General features: G+C 46.5%; 8 non-coding genes and 24 pseudogenes across 8 annotated transcripts; 25 read left to right on the top strand and 7 right to left on the bottom strand.

Annotated features, from left to right (window-relative positions):
• Nucleotides 1-65: 65 nt before the first annotated feature.
• Nucleotides 66-184, top strand: LOC148249262 (5S ribosomal RNA; annotated as a pseudogene).
• A 209-nt stretch (nt 185-393) lies between these two features.
• LOC148249261 (5S ribosomal RNA) lies at nt 394-512 on the top strand (annotated as a pseudogene).
• A 205-nt stretch (nt 513-717) lies between these two features.
• Nucleotides 718-836, top strand: LOC148249260 (5S ribosomal RNA). Its single transcript, XR_015814383.1, has one exon. It is a non-coding gene; the product is annotated as a 5S ribosomal RNA (ribosomal RNA).
• Nucleotides 837-1,396: 560 nt separating this feature from the next.
• Nucleotides 1,397-1,514, top strand: LOC148249259 (5S ribosomal RNA; annotated as a pseudogene).
• Nucleotides 1,515-1,717: 203 nt separating this feature from the next.
• LOC148249258 (5S ribosomal RNA) lies at nt 1,718-1,836 on the top strand (annotated as a pseudogene).
• A 566-nt stretch (nt 1,837-2,402) lies between these two features.
• On the top strand, nt 2,403-2,521 carry LOC148249257 (5S ribosomal RNA). The gene has a single exon (XR_015815886.1). It is a non-coding gene; the product is annotated as a 5S ribosomal RNA (ribosomal RNA).
• Nucleotides 2,522-3,083: 562 nt separating this feature from the next.
• On the top strand, nt 3,084-3,202 carry LOC148249256 (5S ribosomal RNA; annotated as a pseudogene).
• Nucleotides 3,203-3,763: 561 nt separating this feature from the next.
• Nucleotides 3,764-3,882, top strand: LOC148249255 (5S ribosomal RNA; annotated as a pseudogene).
• Nucleotides 3,883-4,088: 206 nt separating this feature from the next.
• Nucleotides 4,089-4,207, top strand: LOC148249254 (5S ribosomal RNA). Its single transcript, XR_015815722.1, has one exon. It is a non-coding gene; the product is annotated as a 5S ribosomal RNA (ribosomal RNA).
• Nucleotides 4,208-5,086: 879 nt separating this feature from the next.
• Nucleotides 5,087-5,205, top strand: LOC148249253 (5S ribosomal RNA; annotated as a pseudogene).
• Nucleotides 5,206-6,090: 885 nt separating this feature from the next.
• On the top strand, nt 6,091-6,209 carry LOC148249252 (5S ribosomal RNA; annotated as a pseudogene).
• A 209-nt stretch (nt 6,210-6,418) lies between these two features.
• On the top strand, nt 6,419-6,537 carry LOC148249251 (5S ribosomal RNA; annotated as a pseudogene).
• A 546-nt stretch (nt 6,538-7,083) lies between these two features.
• Nucleotides 7,084-7,202, top strand: LOC148249250 (5S ribosomal RNA; annotated as a pseudogene).
• Nucleotides 7,203-7,849: 647 nt separating this feature from the next.
• Nucleotides 7,850-7,968, top strand: LOC148249249 (5S ribosomal RNA; annotated as a pseudogene).
• Nucleotides 7,969-8,529: 561 nt separating this feature from the next.
• LOC148249248 (5S ribosomal RNA) lies at nt 8,530-8,649 on the top strand (annotated as a pseudogene).
• Nucleotides 8,650-8,851: 202 nt separating this feature from the next.
• On the top strand, nt 8,852-8,970 carry LOC148249247 (5S ribosomal RNA; annotated as a pseudogene).
• Nucleotides 8,971-9,179: 209 nt separating this feature from the next.
• LOC148249246 (5S ribosomal RNA) lies at nt 9,180-9,298 on the top strand (annotated as a pseudogene).
• A 208-nt stretch (nt 9,299-9,506) lies between these two features.
• On the top strand, nt 9,507-9,622 carry LOC148249245 (5S ribosomal RNA; annotated as a pseudogene).
• Nucleotides 9,623-9,826: 204 nt separating this feature from the next.
• On the top strand, nt 9,827-9,945 carry LOC148249244 (5S ribosomal RNA; annotated as a pseudogene).
• A 565-nt stretch (nt 9,946-10,510) lies between these two features.
• LOC148249243 (5S ribosomal RNA) lies at nt 10,511-10,629 on the top strand. Its single transcript, XR_015814909.1, has one exon. It is a non-coding gene; the product is annotated as a 5S ribosomal RNA (ribosomal RNA).
• A 204-nt stretch (nt 10,630-10,833) lies between these two features.
• LOC148249242 (5S ribosomal RNA) lies at nt 10,834-10,952 on the top strand. Its single transcript, XR_015815300.1, has one exon. It is a non-coding gene; the product is annotated as a 5S ribosomal RNA (ribosomal RNA).
• Nucleotides 10,953-11,511: 559 nt separating this feature from the next.
• LOC148249241 (5S ribosomal RNA) lies at nt 11,512-11,630 on the top strand. The gene has a single exon (XR_015814250.1). It is a non-coding gene; the product is annotated as a 5S ribosomal RNA (ribosomal RNA).
• A 563-nt stretch (nt 11,631-12,193) lies between these two features.
• Nucleotides 12,194-12,312, top strand: LOC148249240 (5S ribosomal RNA). Its single transcript, XR_015814482.1, has one exon. It is a non-coding gene; the product is annotated as a 5S ribosomal RNA (ribosomal RNA).
• A 561-nt stretch (nt 12,313-12,873) lies between these two features.
• LOC148249239 (5S ribosomal RNA) lies at nt 12,874-12,992 on the top strand (annotated as a pseudogene).
• Nucleotides 12,993-13,197: 205 nt separating this feature from the next.
• On the top strand, nt 13,198-13,316 carry LOC148249238 (5S ribosomal RNA; annotated as a pseudogene).
• A 1,011-nt stretch (nt 13,317-14,327) lies between these two features.
• LOC148249237 (5S ribosomal RNA) lies at nt 14,328-14,446 on the bottom strand (annotated as a pseudogene).
• A 520-nt stretch (nt 14,447-14,966) lies between these two features.
• LOC148249236 (5S ribosomal RNA) lies at nt 14,967-15,085 on the bottom strand (annotated as a pseudogene).
• A 548-nt stretch (nt 15,086-15,633) lies between these two features.
• Nucleotides 15,634-15,752, bottom strand: LOC148249235 (5S ribosomal RNA; annotated as a pseudogene).
• A 205-nt stretch (nt 15,753-15,957) lies between these two features.
• LOC148249234 (5S ribosomal RNA) lies at nt 15,958-16,076 on the bottom strand (annotated as a pseudogene).
• A 235-nt stretch (nt 16,077-16,311) lies between these two features.
• On the bottom strand, nt 16,312-16,430 carry LOC148249233 (5S ribosomal RNA; annotated as a pseudogene).
• A 205-nt stretch (nt 16,431-16,635) lies between these two features.
• LOC148249232 (5S ribosomal RNA) lies at nt 16,636-16,754 on the bottom strand (annotated as a pseudogene).
• Nucleotides 16,755-17,316: 562 nt separating this feature from the next.
• LOC148249231 (5S ribosomal RNA) lies at nt 17,317-17,435 on the bottom strand. Its single transcript, XR_015814583.1, has one exon. It is a non-coding gene; the product is annotated as a 5S ribosomal RNA (ribosomal RNA).
• Between the last annotated feature and the right edge of the window lie 129 nt (nt 17,436-17,564).

The following is a 17,564-nucleotide window of genomic DNA, read 5'->3' as shown; positions in this document are numbered from 1 at the left end:
GGAAACAAATGATGGGAGGGGGGGAGGGAAGAAGGAGTGAATGTATTTTCAGCACGAAATTAAACAGGCGCGGTCACACCAGCACAAATGCACCGGATCCCATCAGAACTCCGCAGTTAAGTGTGCTTTGGCGAAAGTAGTACAATGATGGGTTACCTCCTGGGAAGTTCTCGTGTTGCACCCATTTTCTTTTTTTCAGATGCGCCGTTCGACGTTACGCGCGACTTTAATTATGGTCCGCAGATTTATTCGCAAATGTGAGTCACGGCGTCGTGGCGTTGTACTTGATATTTGAACGGGAACGAGAGGTGCAGTGCGCACGCACAAGGAAACAAATGACGGGAGGGGGAAGAAAGGAGAAGGAATTTATGTATTTGCAGCGCGAAATTAAATAGGTGCGATCATACCAGCACTTATGCACCAGATGCCATCAGAACTCCGCAGTGAAGTGTGCTTGGGCGAGATTAGTACTCGGATGGGTGACCTCCTGGGAAATCCTCGTGTCGCACCAATTTTTTTTGAGACGGATCGTTCGACGTTACGCGCGTTTGGAACTAGGGTCCGCTGGTTTATACGCAAATATGAGTCAAGAAGCAGGGACATTTTAATCGATATTAGAACGAGAATGAGAGGTGAAGTATGAATGCACAAGGAAACAAATGACGGGAGGGGGAAGAAAGGAGAAGGAGTGTATGTATTTGCAGCGCGAATTTAAAAAGGTGCGATCATACCAGCACTAAAGCCCCGGATCCCATCAGAACTCCGCAGTTAAGTGTGCTTGGGCGAGAGTAGTACTCGGATGGGTGACTACTTGGGAAGCCCTCGTGTTGCACCTATTTTTTTTCGGATGGGTTGTTCGACGTTACGCGCGAATGGAATTATAAACCGCTGGTTCATTTGTAAAGGTGAGTCACGGCGCCGTGGCATTTTACTTGATATTTGAACGAGAACGAGAGGTGCAGTGCGCACGCACAAGGAAACAAATGACGGGACGGGGGATGGAAGAAGAAAGAGTGTATGTATTTGCAGTGCAGAATGGAACATGAGGGATCATACCAGCACTAATGCAACGGATTCTATCAGAACTCCACAGTTAAGGGTGCTTGGGCAAGAAAAGTACTCGGATGGGTGACCTCCTGCGAAGTCCTTATATTTCACCCATTTTCTTGGGAGGTCCTCGTGTTGCACCCATCTTTTTGGAGATGATTCTTTCGACGTTACGCGCGAATGGAATTATAAACCGCTAGTTCATTTGCAAAGGTGAGTCACGGCGCCGTGGCATTTACTTGATATTAGAACGAGTACGGGAGGTGCAGTGCGCACGCACAAGGAAACAAATGACGGGAGGAGGAACAAAAGAGAAGGAGTGTGTGTATTTGAAGCGCAAAATTAAACAAGTGGCATCATACCAGCACTAATGCACTTGATCCCATCAGAACTCTGTAGTTAAGTGTGCTTGGGCGAGAGTAGTTCTCGGATGGGTGACCTCTTGGGAAGTTCTCGTATCGCAACAATTTTTTTTCAGATGGGTCGTTCGACGTTACGCGCGACTGGAACTATGGTCCGCTGGTTTATACGCAAATGTGAGTCAAGAATCAGGGGCATTTTCATCGATATTAGAATGAGAAAGAAAGGTGCAGTGTGAACGCACAAGGAAACAAATGATGGGAGGGGGGAGGGAAGAAGGAGTGTATGTATTTTCCGCACGAAATTAAACAGGTGCGGTCACACCAGCACAAATGCACCGGATCCCATCAGAACTCCGCAGTTAAGTGTGCTTTGGCGAAAGTAGTACAAAGATGGGTTACCTCCTGGGAGGTTCTCGTGTTACACCCATTTTCTTTTTTTCAGATGTGCCGTTCGACGTTACGCGCGACTATAATTATGGTCCGCAGATTTATTCGCAAGTGTGAGGCACGACGCCGTGGCATTTTACTTGATATTTGAACGAGAAGGAGAGGTGCAGTGTGAACGCACAAGGAAACAATTGATGGGAGGGGGAGGGAAGGAGAAGGAGTGTATGTATTTTCAGCACGAAATGAAACAGGTGCGATCATACCAGCACTAATGCATCAGATTCTATCAAAACTCCGTAGGTAAGGGTGCTTGGGCGAGAGTAGTACTAGCGTGAGTTACCTCCTGCGAAGTCCTTATATTTCACCCATTTTCTTGTGAAGTCCTCGTGATGCACCCTTTTTTTTTTTTCAGATGTGTCGTTCGACGTTACGCGCGACTTTAATTATGGTCCACAAATTTATTCGCAAATGTGAGTCACGGCGCCGTGGCATTTTACTTGATATTTGAACGAGAACGAGAGGTGCAGTGCGCACGCACAAGGAAACAAATGACGGGAGGGGGAAGAAAGGAGACGGAGTTTATGTATTTGCAGCGCAAAATTAAACCTGTGCGATCATACCAGCACTAATGCACCGGATCCCATCAGAACTCCGCAGTTAAGTGTGCTTGGGCGAGAGTAGTACTCGGATGGGTGACCTCTTGGGAAGTCCTCGTGTCGCACTAATTTTTTTTTCAGACGAGTCGTTCGACGTTACGCGCGACTGGAACTAGGGTCCCCTGGTTCATACGCAAATGTGAGTCAAGAAGCAGGGGCATTTTAATCGATATTAGAACGAGAAGGAGAGATGCAGAGTGCACGCACAAGGAAACAAATGACGGGAGGGGGGATGGAGGGAGAAAAAGTGTATGTATTTGCAGTGCAGAATGAAACATGAGCAATCATACCAGCACCAATGCGACGGATTCTATCAGAACTCCGCAAGTTAAGGGTGCTTGGGCGAGAGTAGCATTAGGATGGGTGACCTCCTGCAAAGTCCTTATATTTCACCAATTTTCTTAGGAAGTCCTCGTGTTGCACCCATTTTTTTGCAGATGATTGTTTCGACGATAAGCGCGACTTGAATTATGGTCGTCAGGTTTATTCGCAAATGTGAGTCACGGCACCGTAGCATTTTACTTGATATTAGAACGAGCACGGGAGGTGCAGTGCGCACGCACAAGGAAACAAATGACGGTAGGGGGAAGAAAGGGGAAGGCATTTATGTATTTGCAGCGCAGAATTAAACGAGTGCGATCATACCAGCACTAATGCACCGGATCTCATCAGAACTCTGCAGTTAAGTGTGCTTGGGGGAGAGTAGTACTCGCATGGGTGACCTCCTGGGAAGTCTTCGTGTCGCACTAATTTTTTTTCAGACGGGTCGTTCGACGTTACGGGCGACTGGAACTGGGGTCCGCTGGTTTATACGCAAATGAGAGTCAAGAAGCAAGGCCATTTTAATCGATATTAGAACGAGAAAGAGAGGGCAGTGTGAACGCACAAGGAAACAATTGATGGGAGGGGGAGGGAAGGAGAAGGAGTGTATGTATTTTCAGCACGAAATGAAACATGTGCGATCATACCAGCACTAATGCAACGGATTCTATCAGAACTCCGTAGGTAAGGGTGCTTGGGCGAGAGTAGTACTAGCATGGGTTACCTCCTGCGAAGTCCTTATATTTCACCTATTTTCTCGTGAAGTCCTCGGGTTGCACCCATTTTTTTTTTTCAGATGTGTCGTTCTACGTTACGCGCGACTTTAATTATTGTCCACAAATTTATTCGCAAATGTGAATCACGGCGCCGTGGCATTTTACTTGATATTTAAACGAGAACGAGAGGTGTAGTGCGCACGCACAAGGAAACAAATGACGGGAGGGGGAAGAAAGGAGAAGGAGTTTATGTATTTGCAGCGCGAAATTAAACCGGTGCGATCATACCAGCACTAATGTACCGGATCCCTTTAGAACTCCGCAGTTAAGTGTGCTGGGGCGAGAATAGTACTCGGATGGGTGACCTCATGGGAAGTCCTCGTGTCGCACCAGTTTTTTTTTCAGACGGGTCGTTTGACGTTATGCGCGTCTGGAACTAGGGTCCGCTGGTTTATACGCAAATGTGAGTCAAGAAGTAGGGGCATTTTAATCGCTATTAGAACGAGAATGAGAGGTGAAGTGTGAACGCACAAGGAAACAAATGACGGGAGGGGGAAGAAAGGAGAAGGAGTCTATGTATTTACAGCGAAAAATTAAACAGGTGCGATCATACCAGCACTAAAGCTCCGGATCCCATCAGAACTCCGCAGTTAAGTGTGCTTGGGCGAGGGTAGTACTCGGATGGGTGACCACCTGGGAAGCCCTCGTGTTGCACCTATTTTTTTTCAGATGGGTTGTTAGACGTTACGCATGAATGGAATTATAAACCGCTGGTTCATTTGCAAAGGTGAGTCACGGTGCCGGGGCATATTACTTGATATTAGAACGAGAAAAAGAGATGCAGAGTGCACGCACAAGAAAACAAATGACGGGAGGGGGGATGGAATGAGAAAGAATGTATGTATTTGCAGTACGGAATTAAACATGAGGGATCATACCAGCACTAATGCAACGGATTCTATCAGAATTCCGCAGTTAAGGGTGCTTGAGCGAGAAAAGTACTCAGATGGGTGACCTCCTGCGAAGTCCTTATATTTCACCCATTTTCTTGGGAGGTCCTCGTGTTGCACCCATCTTTTTGCAGATGATTCTTTCGACGTTACGGGCGACTTGATTTATGGTCCGCAGGTTTATTCGCAAATGTGAGTGACGAGGCCGTGGCATTTTACTTGATATTAGAAGGAGTACGGGAGGTGCAGTGCGCACGCACAAGGAAACAAATGATGAGAGGAGGAAGAAAAGAGAAAGAGTGTATGTATTTGAAGCGAAAAATTAAACAAGTGGCATCATACCCGCACTAATGCACTGGATCCCATCAGAACTCTGCAGTTAAGTGTGCTTGGGCGAGAGTAATACTCGGATGGGTGACCTCTTGGAAAGTCCTCGTATCACGACAATTTTTTTTCAGATGGGTCGTTCGACGTTACGCGCAACTGAAACTATGGTCCGGTTTATACGCAAATGTGAGTCAAGAATCAGGGGCATTTTAATCGATATTAGAACGAGAAGGAGAGGTGCAGTGTGAACGCACAAGGAAACAAATGATGGGAGGGGGAAGGGAAGAAGGAGTGTATGTATTTTCGGCACGAAATTAAACAGGTGCGGTCACACCAGCACAAATGCACCGGATCCCATCAGAACTCTGCAGTTAAGTGTGCTGTGGCGAAAGTAGTACAATGATGGGTTACCTCCTGGGAAGTTCTCGTGTTGCACCCATTTTCTTTTTTTCAGATGTGTCGTTCGACGTTACGCGCAACTTTAATTATGGTCCGCAGATCTATTTGCAAATGTGAGTCACGACGCCGTGGTATTTGAGTTGATATTTGAATGAGAACGAGAGGTGCAGTGCGCACGCACAAGGAAACAAATGACGGGAGGGGGAAGAAAGGAGAAGGAGTGTATGTATTTGCAGCGCGAAATGAAACAGGTGCGATCATACCAGCACTAATGCAACGGATTCTATCAGAACTCCGTAGGTAAGGGTGCTTGGGCGAGAGTAGTACTAGCATGGGTTACCTCCTGCGAAGTCCTTATATTTGACCAATTTTCTTGTGAAGTCCTCGTGTTGCACCCATTTTTTTGCAGATGATTCTTTCGACGTTACGCGCGACTTGTATTATGGTCCTCAGGTTTATTCGCAAATGTTAGTCACGGCGCTGTAGCATTTTACTTGATATTAGAACGAGAACGGGAGGTGCAGTGCTCACGCACAAGGAAACAAATGACGGGAGGGGAAAGAAAGGAGAAGGAGTTTGTGTATTTGCAGCGCAAAATTAAACAAGTGGCATCATACCAGCACTAATGCACTGGATCCTATCAGAACTCTGCAGTTAAGTATGCTTTGGCGAGAGTAGTACTCGGATGGGTGACCTCTTGGGAAGTCCTCGTATCGCAACAATTTTTTTTAGATGGGTCGTTCAACGTTACGCGCGACTAGAACTATGGTCCGCTGGTTTATACGCAAATGTGAGTCAAGAATCAGGGGCATTTTAATCGATATTAGAACGAGAAGGAGAAGTGCAGTGTGAACGCACAAGGAAACAAATGTTGGGAGGGGGGTAGGGAAGAAGGAGTGTATGTATTTTCAGCACGAAATTAAACAGGTGCGGTCACACCAGCACAAATGCACCGGATCCCATCAAAACTCCGCAGTTAAGTGTACTTGGGCGATAGTAGTACAAAGATGGGTTACCTCTTGGGAGGTTCTCGTGTTGCACCCGTTTTCTTTTTTTCAGATGTGCCATTCGACGTTACGCGCGACTTTAATTATGGTCCGCAGATTTATTCGCAAAAGTTAGTCACGGCGCCGTGGCATTTTACCTGATATTTGAACGAGAACGAGAGGTGCAGTGCGCACGCACAAGGAAACAAATGACGGGAGGGGGAAGAAAGGAGAAGGAGTTTATGTATTTGCAGCGCGAAATTAAACAGGTGCGATCATACCAGCATAAATGCACCGGATCCCATCAGAACTCCGCAGTTAAGTGTGCTTTGGGGAAAGTAGTGCAATGATGGGTTACCTCGTGAGAAGTTCTTGTGTTGCACCCATTTTCTTTTTTTCAGATGTGTCGTTCGACGTTACGCGCGACTTTATACGCAAATGTGAGTCAAGAAACAGGGGCATTTTAATCGATATTAGAACGAGAAGGAGAGATGCAGAGTGCACGCACAAGGAAAAAAATGATGGGAGGGGGGATGGAGGGAGAAAAAGTGTATGTATTTGCAGCGCAGAATGAAACATGAGCAATCATACCATCACCAATGCAACGGATTCTATCAGAACTCTGCAAGTTAAGGGTGCTTGGGCGAGAGTAGCACTAGGATGGGTGACCTCCTGCGAAGTCCTTATATTTCACCCATTTTCTTAGGAAGTCCTCATGTTCCACCCATTTTTTTGCAGATGATTCTTTCGACGATACGCGCGACTTGAATTATGATCCTTAGGTTTATTCGCAAATGTGAGTCACGGCACCGTAGCATTTTACTTTATATTAGAACTAGCACGGGAGGTGCAGTGCGCACGCACAAGGAAACAAATGACGGGAGGGGGAAGAAAGGATAAGGAGTTTATGTATTTGCAGCGCGGAATTAAACGGGTGCGATCATACCAGCACTAATGCACCGGATCCCGTCCGAACTCCGCAGTTAAGTGTGCTTTGGCGAGAGTAGTACTCGGATTGGTGAACTCCTGGGAAGTCCTCGTGTCGCACAAATTTTTTTTCAGACAGGTCGTTCGACGTTACGCGCGACTGGAACTAGGGTCCGCTGGTTTATACGCAAATGTGAGTCAAGAAGCAGGGGCATTTTAATCGATATTAGAACGAGAAGGAGAGGTGCAGTGTGAACGCACAAGGAAACAATTGATGGGAGGGGGAGGGAAGGAGAAGGAATGTATGTATTTTCAGCAAGAAATGAAACAGGTGCGATCATACCAGCACTAATGCAACGGATTCTATCAGAACTCCGTAGGTAAGGGAGCTTGGGCGAGAGTAGTACTAGCATGGGTTACCTCTTGCGAAGTTCTTATATTTCACCCATTTTCTTGTGAAGTCCTCGTGTTGCACGCATTTTTTTGCAGATGATTCTTTCGATGATACGCGCGACTTGAATTATGGTCCTCAGGTTTATGCGCAAATGTGAGTCGTGTCGCACCAATTTTTTTTCAGACGGGTCCTTCGACGTTACGCGCGTCTGGAACTAGGGTCCGCTGGTTTATACGCAAATGTAAGTCAAGAAGCAGGGGCACTTTAATCGATATTAGAACGAGAATGAGAGGTGAAGTGTGAACGCACAAGGAAACAAATGACGGGAGGGGGAAGAAAGGAGAAGGAGTGTATGTATTTTCAGCACGAAATTAAACAGGTGCGATCATACCAGCACTAAAGCTCTGGATCCCACCAGAACTCCGCAGTTAAGTGTTCTTGGGCGAGAGTAGTACTCAGATGGGTGACCACATGGGAAGCCCTTGTGTTGCACCAATTTTTTTTCGGATGGGTTGTTCGACGTTACGCGCGAATGGAATTATAAACCGTTAGTTCATTTGCAAAGGTGAGTCACGGTGCCGGGGCATATTACTTGATATTAGAACGAGAAAGAGAGGTGCAGAGTGCACGCACAAGGAAACAGATGACGGGAGGGGCGATGGAGGGAGAAAAAGTGTATGTATTTGCAGCGCAAAATGAAACATGAGCAATCATACGAGCACCAATGCAACGGATTCTATCAGAACTCCGCAAGTTAAGGGTGTTTGGGCGAGAGAAGCACTAGGATGGGTGACCTCCTGCGAAGTCCTTATATTTCACCCATTTTCTTAGGAAGTCCTCGTGTTGCACCCATCTTTTTGCAGATGATTCTTTCGACGTTATGCGCGACTTGATTTATGGTCCGCAGATTTATTCGCAAATGTGAATCACGGCGCCGTGGCATTTTACTTGATATTAGAACGAGTACGGGAGGTGCAGTGCGCACGCACAAAAAAACAAATGACAGGATGAGGAAGAAAAGAGAATGAGTGTATGTATTTGAAGCGCAAAATTAGACAAGTGGCATCATACCAGCACTACTGCACTGGATCCCATCAGAACTCTGCGGTTAAGTGTGCTTGGGCGAGAGTAGTACTCGGATGGGTGACCTCTTGGGAAGTCCTCGTATTGAAACAATTTTTTTTCAGATGGGTCATTCGACGTTACGCGCGACTGGAACTATGGTCCGCTGGTTTATACGCAAATGTGAGTCAAGAATCAGAGGCATTTTAATCGATATTAGAACGAGAAGGAGAGGTGCAGTGTGAACGCACAAGGAAACAAATGATGGGAGAGGAGAGGGAAGAAGGAGTGTATGTATTTTCAGCACGAAATTAAACAGGTGCGGTCACACCAGCACAAATGCAACGGATCCCATCAGAAATTCGCAGTTAAGTGTGCTTTGGCGTAAGTAGTACAATGATGGGTTACCTCTTGGGAAGTTCTCGTGTTGCACCCATTTTCTTTTTTTCAGATGTGTCATTCGACGTTACGCGCGACTTTAATTATGGTCTGCAGATTTATTCGCAAATGTGAGTCACGGCACCGTAGCATTTTACTTTATATTAGAACGAGCACGGGAGGTGCAGTGCGCACGCACAAGGAAACAAATGACGGGAGGGGCAAGAAAGGAGAAGGAGTTTATGTATTTGCAGCGCGGAATTAAACGGGTGCGATCATACCAGCACAAATGCACCGGATCCCATCAGAACTCCTCAGTTAAGTGTGCTTTTGCGAAAGTAGTACAATGATGGGTTACCTCCTGGGAAGTTCTTGTGTTGCACCCATTTTCTTTTTTGTGATGTGCCGTTCGACGTTACGCGCGACTTTAATTATGGTACGCAGATTTATTCGCAAATGTGAGTCACGGCGCCGTGGCATTTTACTTGATATTTGAACGAGAACGAGAGGTGCAGTGCGCACGCACAAGGAAACAAATGACGGGAGGGGGAAGAAAGGAGAAGGAGTTTATGTATTTGCAGCGCGAAATTAAACAGGTTCGATCATACCAGCACTGCACCGGATCCCATCAGAACTCTGCAGTTAAGTGTGCTTGAGCGAGAGTAGTGCTCGGATGGGTGACCACTTGGGAAGCCCTCGTGTTGCACCTATTTTTTTTCGAATGGGTTTTTCGACGTTACGCGCAAATGGAATTATAAACCGCTGGTTCATTTGCAAAGGTGAGTCACGGCGCCGGGGCATATTACTTGATATTAGAACGAGAAAGAGATATGCATAGTGCACGCACAAGGAAACAAATGATGGGAGGGGAGGAGGGAAGAAGGAGTGTATGTATTTTCAGCACGAAATTAAACAGGTGCGGTCACACCAACACAAATGCACCGGATCCCATCAGAACTACGCAGTTAAGTGTGCTTTGGCGAAAGTAGTACAATGATGGGTTACCTTCTGGGAAGTTCTCGTGTTGCACCCATTTTCTTTTTTTCAGATGTGCCGTTCGACGTTACGCGCGACTTTAATTATGGTCCGCAGATTTATTCGCAAATGTGAGTCACGGCGCCGTGACATTTTACTTGATATTTGAACGAGAACGAGAGGTGCAGTGCGCACGCACAAGGAAACAAATGACGGGAGGGGAAGAAAGGAGAAGGAGTATGTTTTTGCAGCGCGAAATGAAACAGGTGCGATCATACCAGCACTAATGCAACGGATTCTATCAGAACTCTGTAGGTAAGGGTGCTTGGGGCGAGAGTAGTACTAGCATGGGTTACCTCCTGCGAAGTCCTTATATTTCACCAATTTTCTTGCGAAGTCCTCGTGTTGCACCCATTTTCTTTTTTTCAGATATGCCGTTCGACGTTACGCGCGACTTTAATTATGGTCTGCAGATTTATTCGCAAATGTGAGTCACGGCGCCGTGGCATTTTACTTGATATTTGAACGAGAACGACAGGTGCAGTGCGCACGCACAAAAAAGCAAATGACGGGAGGGGGAAGAAAGGGGAATGAGTTTATGTATTAGCAGCGCAAAATTAAACAGTTGCGATCATACCAGCACTAATGCACCGGATCCCATCAGAACTCCGCAGTGAAGTGTGCTTGGGCGAGATTAGTACTCGGATGGGTGACCTCCTGGGAAGTCCTCGTGTCGCACCAATTTTTTTTCAGACGGGTCGTTCGACGTTACGCGCGTCTGGAACTATGGTCCGCTGGTTTATACGCAAATGTGAGTCATGAAGCAGGGGTGTTTTAGTCGATATTAGAACGAGAATGAGAGGTGAAGTGTGAACGCACAAGGAAACAAATGTTGGGAGGGGAAGAAAGGAGAAGGAGTGTATGTATTTGCAGCGCAAAATTAAACAGGTGCGATCATACCAGCACTAAAGCTCCGGATCCCATCAGAACTCTGCAGTTAAGTGTGCTTGGGCGAGAGTAGTACTCAGATGGGTGACCACTTTGGAAGCCCTCGTGTTGCACCTATTTTTTTCGGATGGGTTGTTCGACATTACGCGCGAATGGAATTATAAACCACTGGTTTATTTGCAAAGGTGAGTCACGGTGCCGGGGAATATTACTTGATATTAGAAGGAGAAAGAGAGATGTAGAGTGCATGCACAAGGAAACAAATGACGGGAGGGGGGATGAAAGGAGAAAGAGTGTATGTATTTCCAGTGCAGAATGAAACATGAGGGATCATACCAGCACTAATGCAACAGATTCTATCAGAACTCCGCAGTTAAGGGTGCTTGGGCGAGAAAAGTACTCGGATGGGTGACCTCTAGTGAAGTCCTTATATTACACCCATTTTCTTAGGAAGTCCTCGTGTTGCACCCATTTTTTTGCAGATGATTCTTTCGACGATACGCGCGACTTGAATTATGGTCCTCAGGTTTATTCGCAAATGTGAGTTACGGCACCGTAGCATTTTTCTTGATATTAGAACGAGCACGGGAGGTGCAGTGCGCACGCACAAGGAAACAAATGACGGGAGGGGGAAGAAAGGAGAAGGAGTTTATGTATTTGCAGCGCTAAATTAAACTGGTGTGATCATACCAGCACTAATGCACTGGATCCCATCAGAACTCCGCAGATAAGTGTGCTTGGGCGAGAGTAGTACTCGGATGGGTGACCTCCTGGGAAGTTCTCGTGTCGCACTAATTTTTTTTTTCAGACGGGTCGTTTTACGTTACGCGCGACTGGAACTAGGGTCCACTGGTTTATACGCAAATGTGAGTCAAGAAGCAGGGACATTTTAATCAATATTAGAATGAGAAGAAGAGATGCAGAGTGCACGCACAAGGAAACAAATGACGGGAGGGGGGATAGAGGGAGAAAAAGTGTATGTATTTGCAGTGCAGAATGAAACATGAGCAATCATACTAGCACCAATGTAACGGATTCTATTAGAACTCCGCAAGTTAAGGGTGCTTGGGCGAGAGTAGCACTAGGATGGGTGACCTCCTGCGAAGTCCTTATATTTCACCCATTTTCTTAAGAAGTCCTCGTGTTGTACCCATTTTTTTGCAGATGATTCTTTAGACGATACACGCGACTTGAATTATGGTCCTCAGGTTTATTCGCAAATGTGAGTCACGGAACCTTAGCATTTTACTTGATATTAGAACGAGCACGGGAGGTGCAGTGCGTACGCACAAGGAAATAAATGACGGGAGGGGGAAGAAAGGAGAAGGAGTTTATGTATTTGCAGCGCGGAATTAAACAGGTGCGATCATACCAGCACTAATGCACCGGATCCCATCAGAACTCCGCAGTTAAGTGTGCTTGGGCGAGAGTAGTACTCGGATGGGTGACCTCCTAGGAAGTCCTCGTGTCGCACTAATTTCTTTTCAAACGAGTCGTTCGACGTTACGCGCGACTGGAACTAGGGTCCACTGGTTTATAAGCAAATGTGAGTCAAGAAGCAGGGGCATTTTAATCGATATTAAAATGAGAAGGAGAGATGCAGAGTGCACGCACAAGGAAACAAATGACGGGAGGGGGGATGGAGGGAGAAAAAGTGTATGTATTTGCAGCGCAGAATGAAACATGAGCAATCATACCAGCACCAATGCAACGGATTCTTTCAGAACTCTGCAAGTTAAGGGTGCTTGGGCGAGAGTAGCACTAGGATGGGTGACCTCCTGCGAAGTCCTTATATTTCACCCATTTTCTTAGGAAGTCCTCGTGTTGCACCCATTTTTTTGCAGATGATTCTTTCGACGATACGCGCGACTTGAATTATGGTCCTCAGGTTTATTCGCAAATGTGAGTCACGGCACCGTAGTATTTTACTTGATATTAGAACGAGCACGGGCGGTGCAGTGCGCACGCACAAGGAAAGAAATGACGGGAGGGGGAAGAAAGGGGAATGAGTTTATGTATTTGCAGCGTGAAATTAAATAGGTGCGATCATACCAGCACTAATGCCCCGGATCCCATCAGAACTCCGCAGTTAAGTGTGCTTGGGCGAGATTAGTACTCGGATGGGTGACCTCCTGGAAAGTCCTCGTGTCGCACCAATTTTTTTTCAGACGGGTCGTTTGACATTACGCGAGTCTGGAACTAGGGTCCGCTGGTTTATACGCAAATGTGAGTCAAGAAGCAGGGGCATTTTAATCGATATTAGAACGAGAATGAGAGGTGAAGTGTGAACGCACAAGGAAACAAATGACCGGAGGGGGAAGAAATGAGAAGGAGTGTATGTATTTGCAGCGCGAAATTAAACAGGTGCGATCATACCAGCAGTAAAGCCCCGGATCCCATCAGAACTCCTCACTTAAGTGTGCTTGGGTGAGAGTAGTACTCGGATGGGTGACAACTTGGGAAGCCCTCGCGTTGCATCTATTATTTTCATATGGGTCGTTCGACGTTACGCGCGACTGGAACTATGGTCCGCTGGTTTATACGCAAATGTGAATCAAGAATCAGTGGCATTTTAATCGATATTAGAACGAGAAGGAGAGGTGCAGTGTGAACGCACAAGGAAACAAATGATGGGAGGGGAGGAGGGAAGAAGGAGTGTATGTATTTTCAGCACGAAATTAAACAGGTGCGGTCTCACCAGCACAAATGCACCGGATCCCATCATAACTCCGCAGTTAAGTGTGCTTTGGCGAAAGTAGTACAATGATAGGTTACCTCCAGGGAAGTTCTCGTGTTGCACCCATTTTCTTTTTTTCAGATGTGCCGTTCGACGTTACGCGCGACTTTAATTATGGTCCGCAGATTTATTCGCAAATGTGAGTCACGGCGCCGTGGCATTTTACTTGATATTTGAACGAGAACGAGAGGTGCAGTGCGCACGCACAAGGAAACAAATGACGGGATGGGGGATGGAGGGAGAAAAAGTGTATGTATTTGCAGCGCAGAATGAAACATGAGCAATCATACCAGCACCAATGCAACGGATTCTACGGTGCCGTGACTCACATTTGCGAATAAACCTGAGGACCATAATTCAAGTCGCGCGTATCGTCGAAAGAATCATCTGCAAAAAAATGGGTGCAACACGAGGACTTCCTAAGAAAATGGGTAAAATATAAGGACTTCATAAGAAGTCACCCATCCTAGTGCTACTCTCGCCCAAGAACCTTTAACTTGCGGAGTTTTGATAGAATCCGTTGCGTTGGTGCTGGTATGATTGCTCATGTTTCATTCTGCGCTGCAAATACATATACTTTTTCTACCTCCATCCCCCCTCCCGTCATTTGTTTCCTTGTGCGTGCACTCTGCATCTCTCTTTCTCGTTCTAATATCGATTCAAATGCTCCTGCTTCTTGACTCACATTTGCGTATAAACTAGTGGACCCTTGTTCCAGTCGCGCGTAACGTCAAACGACCCGTCTGAAAAAAAAATTAGTGCGACACGAGGACTTCCCAAGAGGTAACCCATTCGAGTAATACTCTCGCCCAAGCACACTTAACTGCGGAGTTCTGATGGGATCCGGTGCATTAGTGCTGGTATGATCGAACTTGTTTAATTTCGCGCTGCAAATACATAAACTCCTTCTCCTTTATTCCCCCTCCCGTCATTCGTTTCCTTGTGCGTGCGCACTGCACCTCTCGTTCTCGCTCAAATATCAAGTAAAATGCCACGGCGCCGTGACTCACATTTGCGAATAAATCTGCGGACCATAATTAAGGTCGCGCATAAGGTCGAACGGCACAACTGAAAAAAAGAAAATGGGTGCAACACGAGAACTTCCCATCATTGTACTGCTTTCACCAAAGCACACTTAACTGCGGAGTTCTGATGGGATCTGGTGCATTTGTGCTGGTGTGACCGCACCTGTTTAATTTTGTGCTGAAAATACATACACTCCTTCTTCCCTCCCCCCCTCCCATCATTTGTTTCCTTGTGCGTTCACACTGCACCTCTCCTTCTCGTTCTAATATCGATTAAAATGCCCCTGATTCTTGACTCACATTTGCGTATAAACCAGCGGACCATAGTTCCAGTCACGCGTAACGTCGAACGACCCATCTGAAAAAAAATTATTGAGATACGAGGACTTCCGAAGAGGTCACCCATCCGAGTACTACACTCGCTCAAGCACACTTAACTGCAGAGTTCTGATGGGATCCAGTGCATTAGTGCTGGTATGATGCCACTTGTTTAATTTTGCGCTTCAAATACATATACTCCTTCTCTTTTCTTCCTCCTCCCAACATTTGTTTCCTTGTGCGTGCGCACTGCACCTCCCGTACTCGTTCTAATATCAAGTAAAATGCCACGGCGCCGTGACTCACATTTGCGAATAAACCTGCGGACCATAAATCAAGTCGCGCGTAACGTCGAAAGAATCATCTGCAAAAAGATGGGTGCAACACGAGGACCTCCCAAGAAAATGGGCGAAATATAAGGACTTCGCAGGAGGTCACCCATCCGAGTTCTTTTCTCGCCCAAGCACCCTTAACTGCGGAGTTCTGATAGAATCCGTTGCATTAGTGCTGGTATGATCCCTCATGTTTCATTCTGCACTGTAAATACATACACTCTTTCTCCTCCCGTCATTTGTTTCCTTGTGCGTGCACTCTGCATCTCTCTTTCTCATTCTAATATCAAGTAATATGCCCCGGCACCGTGACTCACCTTTGCAAATGAACCAGCGGTTTATAATTCCATTCGCGCATAACGTCGAACAACCAATCCGAAAAAAAATAAGTACAACACGAGGGCTTTCCAAGTGGTCACCCATCCGAGTACTACTCTCGCCCAAGCACACTTAACTACGGAGTTCTGATGGGATCCGGGGCTTTAGTGCTGGTATGATCGCACCTGTTTAATTTCGCGATGCAAATACATATACTCCTTCTCCTTTCTTCCCCCTCCCGTCATTTGTATCCTTGTGCGTTAACACTTCACCTCTCATTCTCGTTCTAATATCGATTAAAATGCCCCTGCTTATTGACTCACATTTGCGTATAAACCAGCGGACCCTAGTTCCAGACGCGCGTAACGTCGAACGACCCGTCTGAAAAAAAATTGGTGCGACACGAGGACTTCCCAGGAGGTCACGCATCCGAGTTCTAATCTCGCCCAAGCACACTTAACTGCAGAGTTCTGATGGGATCCGGTGCAATAGTGCTGGTATGATCGCACCCGTTTAATTTTGCGCTTCTATTACATAAACTCATTCCCCTTTCTTCCCCCTCCCGTCATTTGTTTCCTTGTGCGTGCGCACTGCACCTCCCGTTCTCGTTCTAATATCAAGTAAAATGCCACGGCGCCGTGACTCACATTTGCTAATAAACCTGAGGACCATAATTCAAGTCGCGCGTAACGTCGAAAGAATCATCTGCAAAAAAATGGGTGCAACACGAGGACTTCACAAGAAAATGGGTGAAATATAAGAACTTCGCAGGAGGTAACCCATGCTAGTACTACTCTCGCCCAAGCACCCTTACCTACGGAGTTCTGATAGAATCCGTTGCATTAGTGCTGGTATGATCGCACCTGTTTCATTTCTTGCTGAAAATACATACACTCCTTCTCCTTCCTTCCCCCTCCCATCAATTGTTTCTTTGTGCGTTCACACTGCACCTCTCCTTCTCGTTCTAATATGGATTAAAATGCCCCTGCTTCTTGACTCACATTTGCGTATAAACCAGCGGACCCTAGTTCCAGTCGCGCGTAACGTCGAACGACCCGTCTGAAAAAAAATTGGTGCGACACGAGGACTTCCCAGGAGGTCACCAATCCGAGTACTACTCTCGCCAAAGCACACTTAACTGCGGAGTTCTGACGGAATCCGGTGCATTAGTGCTGGTATGATCGCACACGTTTAATTCCGCGCTGCAAATACATAAACTCCTTCTCCTTTCTTCCCCCTCCCGTCATTTGTTTCCTTGTACGTGCGCACTGCCCCTCCCGTGCTCCTTCTAATATAAAGTAACATGCTACGGTGTCGTGACTCACATTTGCGAATAAACCTGAGGACCATAATTCAAGTCGCGCGTATCGTCGAAAGAATCATCTGCAAAAAAATGGGTGGAACACGAGGACTTCCTAAGAAAATTGGTGAAATATAAGGACTTCGCATGAGGTCACCCATCCTAGTGCTACTCTCGCCCAAGCACCCTTAACTTGCGGAGTTCTGATAGAATCCGTTGCATTGGTGCTGGTATGATCGCTCATGTTTCATTCTGCGCTGCAAATACATACACTTTTTCTCCCTCCATCCCCCCTCCCGTCATTTGTTTCCTTGTGCGTGCACTCTGCATCTCTCCTTCTCGTTCTAATATCGATTAAAATGCCCCTGCTTCTTGACTCACATTTGCGTATAAACCAGCGGACCCTAGTTCCAGTCGCGCGTAACGTCGAACGACCCGTCTGAAAAAAAAATTAGTGCGACACGAGGACTTCCCAAGAGGTCACCCATCCGAGTACTACTCTCGCCCAAACACACTTAACTGCGGAGTTCTGATGGGATCCGGTGCATTAGTGCTGGTATGATCGCACATGTTTAATTTTGCGCTGCAAATACATAAACTCCTTCACCTTTTTTCTCCCTCCCGTCATTTGTTTCCTTGTGCGTGCACACTGCACCTCTCGTTCTCGTTCAAATATCAAATAAAATGCCACGACACCGT

This window comes from Carica papaya, chromosome 8 (assembly GCF_054855325.1).
Source record: "Carica papaya isolate Zhongbai chromosome 8, ASM5485532v1, whole genome shotgun sequence".
NCBI classification, from domain to species: domain Eukaryota; kingdom Viridiplantae; phylum Streptophyta; class Magnoliopsida; order Brassicales; family Caricaceae; genus Carica; species Carica papaya.
The sequence above is the reverse complement of the archived record's forward strand: the minus strand, read 5'-3'. Positions and strand labels throughout refer to the sequence as shown.